The 8,625-nt window shown below is 42.3% G+C and overlaps 1 long non-coding RNA gene across 1 annotated transcript; it reads right to left on the bottom strand.

Moving 5' to 3' along the window:
* Positions 1–1,274: 1,274 nt before the first annotated feature.
* LOC143492530 (uncharacterized) lies at positions 1,275–6,015 on the bottom strand. Its single transcript, XR_013125270.1, has 3 exons — positions 5,599–6,015; positions 4,718–4,896; positions 1,275–1,306 (listed from the first exon to the last, which is right to left on the bottom strand). It is a non-coding gene; the product is annotated as an uncharacterized LOC143492530 (long non-coding RNA).
* Between the last annotated feature and the right edge of the window lie 2,610 nt (positions 6,016–8,625).

The raw sequence follows: 8,625 nt of genomic DNA, 5'->3' as shown, positions 1-8,625 counted from the left end.
CAGTCCCTGCCATGCCCCTGGTCCCTTGTCCTGTGTCCCGTGGTCCCCTGCCCTGTCTGCCCTTGCGTGCCCCGGAGTGGCACGCCTTGAGGGGGAGTACTGTCACATATGACCGTGCCCCCCTCCGTTAGCTGTCACTCCAAACTCCCTCGTGTCTGTGTTTCGTACCTGTTTACCCCGCCCCGCTCGTTCGTCTCTGTGATTACCTTGTTACCACGCCCCGTGTTATTACCGTCACCTGCCCTTCGTTAGATTCCTTGTATTTAAGCCCCTGAGTCTCCCTTGTCCTTTGTCTGGTATTTTGTTTGATTGGTTTAACTAAGTTCTTGTTCAGCGTTGTACCCGACCGTTTTGTGTCCCTGTCTTTTATCCCTCGCCTGTTACTCGTGTTCCCCAGTTTTGTAATGCCCGTGTTTGCATGTTTTTCGGACTGCCCTCCTGTGATCAACCCTGCCTGGCTTTCTGACGATGAGTATGGTATTCCCTTTAATAAATCTCGCTCCTCTCAGCATTTGTGTCCGTCTCCTCGCTACGCAGTGTGAGAAACGTTACAGCTTCACTTCAGATACTGAGCTGGCTAATGCTTTTAATCATTTTAACAATCGGTTTGATGCATTTGATTTTGCAAATGAAGTCCAGGGTATGAGAGGAAAACTGGCAAATGATCAGCACTTCTCTATAGATATGGAGCAGGTATATAAGGCCTTTCTCTCTGTAAGGGTGAAGAAGAGTTATGGGCCTGATAATGTTTGTGGGAGCCTACTCAAAAGTTGTGCTAAAGAACTGAGCCCTGTGTTTCATTATATTTTTAATAAGTCTCTACAGACACAGCATGTACCTAAGGTGTGGAAAGACGCAGTAGTGGTTCCTGTCCCAAAGTTGAGCTGCCCTAAAACTCTTAACAATTTTAGACCAGTTGCGCTTACGTCAATTGTAATGAAAACTTTTGAGAAATTGATAAGGTCTGAAATCTTAAGAAAAACTGAACATAAACTTGATCCTATGCAGTTTGCCTATAGGCCCCACAGAGGAGTGGAGGATGCTACAGTGACATTGTTTAATTTATTGTTCCAACATCTGGAGGAGAAAGGATCACATGTTAGAATTTTATTCACAGATTTTTCTTCTGCTTTTAACACAATCCAACCCCATGTTTTGATTACAAGGCTCCACGAACAATTTGATTTGGGTAATAATCTTGTGGGCTGGATTCTTGATTTTTTAACTGATAGGACACAAAGAGTGTGGGTAAACAGGACTTTGTCTGATAAGCAGACCTCTAAGCAGATTACACATCCTGCTTTTCCTGCAATTAATACATGTGCAACTGATTAAGTACTGTATCATTCTCGTTCTTGGGGGTCGTCCATAAATAGTAGCAAAGACTCAGAAGTAGCCTAATGCTTTTGACCTTTACTTAGCAACTTCCAGGTCAGGAGAGCACAGCAGACATGTTCTTACACAGGGGCGTGCACAGACATTTTGGGGGGGCAAGTGCTCAGGGGGGGAAAGGGCACTTTTTAGCGCACATGGAACACTTTCATTATAAAAAAATTACACGAATATGTTGAACGTTGAATTACACACATATGTTGACTTTTATTTGTAACATTCTCTAAACATGAGTTTTCAATGGTAAAAAAGTCACACCACCGACTGATAAAATCCATATCCAATATTAACTATATACAGTCATTGTTAAGTCCTTCAGTTAACTTCTGTTTACCCTCCACTGTCTGCAGGCCTTGTTGCATATATTTTGCAATTAGTAAATCAATATAGATTAAGACAGTACAAAGACAGTAAAAAAGACTTAAGACAGTAAAAAGACCAGAAAGTAGGAAAAGGAGTTATAGGCTACTGAGTGTTGTCATTACATGAATGCAAATGGGCATTTTTCACAGGTAATGGGTAACTTCCCGTTTCTTCTTTCACAAACGAATGTGTTAATTTATGTTGCCTAACCATCCATCCATTATCTCAGTGGTTCCCAAAGTGGGCCTAGGTGGGGCGCGGAGCTATTGCAGGGGGGGCGCGGAGCTTGAAAGTAAAACGTGCACATGTGTCAATTTAGGGATGCACCGATTCCGATATTAATATCTGAAAAAATTCTAGATCGGGTATCGGGGACAATGTGACCGATCCATAAAAACAGATCTATTCAGTCTAATTCTATGCTTGTATTGCTTGCTTTTCGGAGTTAGTTCAACCTAATACTCGCGCTGGTGGTATTCCACTTATTCCGTTGATTTGCTGGTTGACCAAAATAAACCTGGGCTCCAGCAATACTTCACTCTTCATACATGAACTGGTGAGTTGTCCAAAGCTCATTTAATGCGTTACTTACAGAAATAAAATAAAGAGCAGTGGTCTGACTCGGTCTACGACAGAAAGCTAAAAAAACAATATTCCATACGCGCGCTCAACTCGCTCCCTTAAAGAGACAGTACACATATTTCTGGCCGTTACATGCTTTGTGCTCTGCGTGATGTCTGCGCTTGCAAACTAGCCGCATATGTATTGCTGTTTCTCTTATTTCATCTCCTTATTTGTTTTAAATTATATTTAGAATTCTTGAACCATTTAAAAGGTTTCTTGCAGTTTATTTTTTCACGTTTGACCAAAGTTGTGAACCTATTGTTTTTGTAAGTTTCAGGTTCTTTGGTATTATTTATTTTACATTCAATGTTATATTCATAATTGCACTGACTGAACAAATGCAAGTTGTGTTGTTTTTACATGTTTTATGTGTGTTTAAGTGTGCTATACTGGTGCAGAGTTTTCAATAAACTTGTAATTCAGTATGTCTGTGTTTAAAAAAAATGCTTTAAGTCGATTCAGCACAGTTTTACTCTATCAGATCGGTATCGGCAGAGGCGGTCTTTGCATAGAGGCATGGCTAGGCAACTGCCTTGGGCCCCTCCCACTGCAGCCCACTGTAGGGGCCCCCTGATTAGCTGACTTATTTTTCGCATATTAATGTTGATGGGCCCCCTACCTAATTTCGCCTTGAGCCCCCAAATTGCTAAGTCCGCCACTGGGTATAGGATCAGTATCGGCCGATACGAAGCCTCAGATATCTGAATCGGTATCAGAAGTGAAAAACGTGAATCGGTGCATCCCTAGTCAATATGAGGGGGGGGGGGTGTAGGGGGGGCACAAAAATATTCTCATCTACTAAAGGGGGGCACGGCAGAAAAAGTTTGGGAACCACTGCATTATCTGAACCACTTAATTCCACTAGTCGGGGTCACGGGGGGGCTGGAGCCAATCCCAACATCTCCGGGCGAAGGCAGGGTACACCATGGGCAGGTCGCCAGTCCACCGCATGGCCAACACACACGCGCGCACTCACACCTACGGGCAATTTAGAGTGATCAATCAACCTAACACGCATGACTTTGGATTGTGGGAGGAAACCGGAGTACCCGGAGGAAACCCACGCAGACACAGGGAGAACATGCAAACTCCACACAGACCGAGAATCGAACCCAGACCGCCTTGCTGTGAGGCGACAGTGCTAACCACCACACCACCATGCCGCGTTGCCTAACCAAACCTATACAATATGTATTTGTATGTGGTTGTCCTCACGTTATCTATTGATTTGGGCTAGAGCGACTAGTTTATCAGGTGACCAGTCGGCTAAAATTCTTAGTAGTTTGGTGCTGTATGATACATTTTACTGCACAGAGGGCAAACGGTACGATTTGACTTGATGTGTATGTGACCTGGCTGGTGGGGACGGGAGAAGAAGTCTATCTGTGAGCGTGTGTGCTGTGCTGAAGACGCTTCCTTCCACTCGCTGAACTGAACTGCTGCTGTAGCGCATCTGGTGTTAAAGGAAGAGAGAGGTCGGGTGTGTGTGAGGTGGTGGCTCATTTCAGGGCATTGTTTTTAATCGCTCAGGTTTTCAAAAGATCATTTCAAACCGACCTCAGTAAAATGATTATATATATATATATAATATAAGTTACGCTATTGTACGGCTAGAGTTCACACCTACGTCGTGTGTTACTGTAGCCCGTTTGTGAAACGACGTAGCCTATAGAGGAAAGCTTCTCACACTTTTAACGCAAATACCGATGAAGTAAAATAAATGCAGCTTAAATAAATACACCTGATGTGTAATACACCAACAATCTGCCTTAATGAAAACGCGTTCAAAGCTATGCAAAAATGAAAGTGTTAAAAATCCTGTTAAAAAATCTATTTCTTTAACACGATAAAGGCTCACACACACAGAACTTCTGTTTAGCGCGACCAAACCGCGATGGGACACCAGCGCTTTGCAAACACGTTTGCTCGATTTCCTAAGTTAAGTGTTAAATTCAAAAACCACCAAAAACGTCGATCAAAAACAGACCAAACACTGTGCAGTCCATGACATTGTTAAGTTTTAATTTTCTTTTTTGTTGTTACTTCACTTGTTACTGGACAGGCAAATACGAAACACCACAGTTCTTTATAGACGACAAACTAACTTGAATACCTAATTGTATGCTCTCTCTCTACATTACTAAACATGTTTCGTCGCGTGAACAGCTACTGTATCGATCGCCTGAGCGGAGGAATATAGATTATAGACGGTTTTAAGATTATATTTAACAGTGTGCATACAGCACAGCCACATAAGTAGATGCCGTCACTCGGTTTAGGACACGGACCATCAACAAAAACGTTTGATCCAAAGCAGTATATTTTAAATCATACCTACAGTGTGAGATTACAGGATCAACCGTGATGCTCCAGTGTCGGTGCTGAATTCGGGCGACACACCTTTTCTCCTTTTCTCTGGCTTGAAATATCCGGGATGGACGAGGGAAAGTTGCCTTGATTCAGTGGCTTTTTCTCTCTATTTACTCCCAGTTACCTTGACATCAATTTTCGAAGTATCTGTAAGTAGTTTAATTTATGTTAGATAATGTTATAGCACGTATCGCTATTTTGTAGCACAGGCAGTTACAGGTACGTTCGGTTTAGTGTCACACAGTGATGGGAAGTAGCCTCTCTGAAGGGAGCGGGATCTTTGGGCTCCGTTCATTTAAAAGAGCCGTTCAAAAAAATTGATCGTCGTTTTATTTTTCCCTGGAAGCAAGAGGCGCTACGGGGTAAACTATAGGACAGCTTTGATATTAATATCAATGAAGAACATTTATGCAAATGTTGCTACCTTGCCTTAAATGTAAGCCTAATTCAAACAGCACTTTTTATTCTTATTATACATGAACTACATTTAAGATATTCACACAGCAAAGTACAAGACATTCTGAAGTGTCAGAATGGATCAAAAGTGACACAAGTATATCTTCTCTGTGTACATTCTCTATACAAGTATATCTTCTCTTTACATTCTCTATAAGTATATCTTCTCTTTACATTCTTTATACAAGTATATCTTCTCTTTACATTCTTTATACAAGTGTATCTTCTAGGTTGACTTAGGGAAACAGTTGAAATATCATTGCAGCAACAACACTCTGGCCAGACATGGTCTTGATGTCCAGGACACTTGTGCAGGTAGTGCTACTTGAGCTAACTGTCCCCTGGCAAGATCTGATGGAAGCTCAAGAAAGGAAGAAGGCCAAGTCTGCTGACCTGGTGTCCGAGTGTGGGAGGATTAGGTGGAGGTCACGTTGTGAGCCTAGTGAAGTGGGCTGTAGGGGCTTTGCAGGCCAGTCTTGACATCGGGCCCTGGGACTCTTAGGGGTTTGTGGACTGCACAGTCAAAGAACCTTGAAGAACATCATGGAAGCTGCTGGCTTCACGTTGGCTCTGGTTAAGATGGTGGGATGTGTGGCAGATGCTCAAATGCCTCACACTGTCCATCTCTGCCTACCAGACTCCATTCCTCAAACTAGAAACTGATACACACACCAAACAGTTCAGCTCACCTGAATTAAGCTTGTCCTGATACGGGATATTTGATCTTCCCCAACTGGAATAGGTAATAGCAATTCTAAGGAATACCAATTTTAAGCAATTTCAAAGACACTAAAAATGAACAAATTCAAGTCTAGAATATAGCCGCAAGCGGCGATTGGCGGGTTCACACACAAATAGGCATATTTTGGCCTCAATAGGCAAAAGGAAGCCCAAAAGGTCCTTTAGACCTAAAGGTGAAAAGAAGCTGTTTGGGTTTGGCCAGTGTGTGCTCTACAGATAGTGTGTGATGACATCTGCGTGTGTCAGAAAGGGAGACACAGAAATAGCACATCTGGCTAGGGCTGCATCTATGTGAACAATATAGGAAGGCCTGCATGTGTCTATACATGATTGGGCCTGTATATTACAGACAGAGAGAGATTGAGGGTGCCAGAGACTATGCTTTGTTAATTCACTCCTTGCACACCTTGCATGCCTAACATGACTGCCCGTGTATTCAAAGTATGAATGTAGTCTGCAAAGCCTGGCATTACATGACTGACATGACTGGCATGACTGACATAACTGATATGACTGGCATGACTGAAATGACATCACTGGCATGATGAACAAAAGTAATATGACTGATATGACTGACATGACTGGCATGACTGTAATGACATGACTGATATGACTGACATGACTTATGTCTGACATGACTGGACTGACATGACTGATATGACTGGACTGAAATGACTGACATGACTGGACTGACATGACTGTTATGACTGGACAGATATGCATACAAACTATACATACATTTAGGTAGAAGTGTGTGTGTGTGTGTGTGTGTGTGGTAGTGTATGTACTCAAACTATGACAACATATACTAATACATACATACATAAGTATACATAGAAACTATACATACATATAGGTATAAAGGTGTGTGTGTCTGTGTGTTTGTGTGAGAGAGAGACAAAAAAGAAGCCAAATATCAGTTTGTATAAGCATGTGTTAGTCACTGAGATATGGGTGGGTATGGCTAGGGAAGTGTCATTGTGAATGCTATAGGAAGGCCTGCTTGCGCCTGTATGTGTGTGTGCCTGGTTAATAGACACAGAGAGATCTAGGTAGCCAGAGCAATGTTTACTTAGGGCACAGAGATGGGAGGGGGAATGTGGGTGAGAGTGTGAGAGAGACTGAGAGTGTGAGTTTCAGCTTGCGTGCGTGTGAGAAGGAGAAGGTGACAGAGGGACTTTACATGCATTCTTATGCATTGTATATAATACTGCACTGTAGAGCCATACGATAACCGATTTAGATGAAACTTGACAAATTTGTTCAGGATGGGATTCTGAATGGGCTTGTGCATTTTGGTCAGAATTGGGTAAAATATGAAAGAGCTTTAAGAATATGAATATTATATGTATCGATGCTGTCCATTAAAAAAATATTTAGCAGGTATAAGTGTCCTCAAATCCAAAATCTTTGGATTGTTTTTTGATTTCACACTCTGTAGAGTATTATAAGACTTTGCTTGACATGATAGTATGAAAATCCTAGGAGGAGTATGAAAAGTGATGATTTCAAACTATTATTAACTGTAAATAAACTGTGCATTTTTTAATAGGACATGTAATGGGAAAGTTGTTCGCACTACTGCAAGGAATCAAAAGAGTCCAATTGCATGTTCCCAAGTGGAATTATGTAGGGGATACACTTGCTTTTTTTGCAATAGCGCCCCCCAGTGGCCAATCGACACCCGGCTGGATTATGTCATAGGGGGCGTGCACTTGTCCACACCCAAGAGGTTTCGTGCAGATCGACCAATTGTAAGCCTGTCAAACGCTTGCCGATCACTGATTGGCCGATTACGTCAGCCATTTTGGAAGTATGGCATGTCTGCTTTAGGACCTGGTTTCCAGAGGCCCATAGATGATGTCTGTCAAGTTTCATGTGGATCGGCCAATCTGAGTGCATGGGGCAAATTTTTGCATGTTATAGCGCCCCCTAGCAGGTGAGGTATGGCAACCTCTGCGAGCTGCCCCAGACCCTCACACGGAAGCTGTCTGTGAAGTGCCATCTCATTACATGCAAGTTTTCTTAAGTTAGAGCTCCATATGTGCAAAATTTACTATTGAATTTACGCCCCCTCATTTGATTGGCTTATACTGACTAGGTAGTGAAGAAATTAGCATTTTTGTTGGATACATTTTAAAGTTCAGACTCTTCTGAACGTTTTGATACCACATATGTGCATGTATGTGAAAAATCCAGGGACTAGTTCGCGCTCAAAGATGTGTGTGATTTTGCACATTATGCAAATTAACTCGAAATCTAAGTGGGCGGAGCTTAATGGTTGTATATTAATTGTCCTATTGAATTTAGTCAAGGAATGCATAGGAACTGGAATTTTGGTTCTAGGACCTACGGTGTTGGAGATATGGACAAAAAGTCAATATGCTCTGCTATAGCGCCACCATCAGGCCAATTTGGGTCCCTGTATGGGAATCTGGTCCTTGGAGTTAACTGAACCTTTTTGCCAAGATTGGGTTTTCTAGGCATTACGGTCTAGGCTGCACGATGCATTTTATGTCAAAAAATGGGCAAAAGAATAAGAAGAAAAATAAGAAAAATACCAGCAATTACAATAGGGTTCCCACACTGTGTGTGTGAACCCTAAATATAGCCGCAAGCGGCGATTGGCGGGTTCACACACCAATAGGCATTTTGGCCTCAATAGGCAAAAGGAAGCCC

Source organism: Brachyhypopomus gauderio, unplaced genomic scaffold, assembly GCF_052324685.1.
Source record: "Brachyhypopomus gauderio isolate BG-103 unplaced genomic scaffold, BGAUD_0.2 sc78, whole genome shotgun sequence".
NCBI lineage: Eukaryota > Metazoa > Chordata > Actinopteri > Gymnotiformes > Hypopomidae > Brachyhypopomus > Brachyhypopomus gauderio.
This window is presented reverse-complemented; position numbering and strand designations above follow the sequence as displayed.